This window comes from Sinocyclocheilus grahami, unplaced genomic scaffold, assembly GCF_001515645.1.
Source record: "Sinocyclocheilus grahami isolate Dianchi unplaced genomic scaffold, SAMN03320097.WGS_v1.1 scaffold176.1, whole genome shotgun sequence".
Lineage (NCBI taxonomy): Eukaryota > Metazoa > Chordata > Actinopteri > Cypriniformes > Cyprinidae > Sinocyclocheilus > Sinocyclocheilus grahami.
Genome location: NW_015505355.1, coordinates 3,299,801 through 3,301,396, shown reverse-complemented (window position 1 = coordinate 3,301,396; position 1,596 = coordinate 3,299,801).

Below are 1,596 nucleotides of genomic sequence, written 5' to 3'. Positions count from 1 at the left end.
GAAACACTTTTTTTCTTTAAATTTCCATTAGGAAAGGATTAGGATGTTTGTAAAAATACTTTTTGAAAGTACATTCATTTTTAACCCAACCACCTTCCTTCGCTCATAATAACAAATCATTGTATATGGAGAATTGGGTTCGGCATAACATATTAATTGTAAACCAGCTTATTGACAAGAATGGGCAATTATACACTTACCCTAATTTTATTACAAAATATGGCTTTTTTTGTAAATGAAAAAGAATTTAACAAAGTAATCAAGGCTATTCCTAGTGGCATAATCATTTTAACCAAATTCTCTGATGTAAATATTACACTCTAAAAAATGCTGGGTTAAATACAACCCAGTGCTGGGTTATCAAATAAATGCAGGCTTGGGAAGAGACTTCTTTATAAAACATAAAAAATCCTACTGTTCAAAAACTTTTGACTGGTATGTTAGCCTATAGTTTGAAGTAAAAAAATATTAATATTAATAAGGAGAGTCTGAGATTTATTTGACAGTGATTTCGCATTTCTTGTTTGTATGAAGGCTAAATACCAATAAAAGGTGAACATTTATTTATTTGCGCCATTTTCCTAAAATATTATATAGTTTTATAGGAGTAGGTTTCATAGAGTTGGCAAATTAATTTTTCATAAGTTTGTAGGTACAGACATCTGGCCGTTTTTATGAGGCTTTTTTAATAGTGTTCATATCAATATCGGAATTATATCGTATCGACCGAAATTAAGAAATATATCGTGATGTAAATTTTGGCCATATCGTCCAGCCCTAATTTAACCCAGCATTTTATAGAGTGTAATAATACAAGCCTACAAAATCTCCAACTTTCTGTAAATGGTCTCTCCTTTTCTGACAAGCGTTTTATAAGAAACTCCCTTAATGTCTGATCCAATCCTCCATGTAAATCAAAATGGCTTAAACCTCATTGCATGTCTTGGCGCAGCATTTGGATGTTACCATATAAATATGTCATTTCTAATAAAGTAAAAGAAGTACTTTGCAAAATCATTCACAGATATTATCCTGTAAATGCAGTTGTTAGCAGATATATTCATAGTGTTTGTGATAAATGTACCTTTTGTAATGTATTGATTTTTCTATTGCCCTTTTTCATTTTGGGTTGACTTTAAAATAGACCTAACAAAAAAAATTAAACAAAGCCCTTAATTCAGAACCTCGTGATATTTTACTTTGTTATCAAACCCCATCTTTTTCTGATAAGCATATTTATATTATTAATCTGTTAATTATCTTAGCAAAGGTTTATATTCATAAGTCAAAAGTCATTCAAAAGAAAACATCATATAATACATTTTGTAACACTGATCTTAAAATATACTTTGAAACCCTTTCTAATATGAGATCACAAAATAAGAAGCTAATGAAAACGATACAAATTCTAAAGCTTTTCAAAGTTATGTAACTGCCCTAATGTATGTATTATTATTATAATTTTTTTTTATCCTGTTATTTTTATTTTATATATATATATATATATATATATATGTTTGTATTTATTTTGCGTTTTTGTTTGTGCTGTTGTTCTGTTTTGCATGCTTTGAGATGTGCAACGTTTCTCTGTTTGCA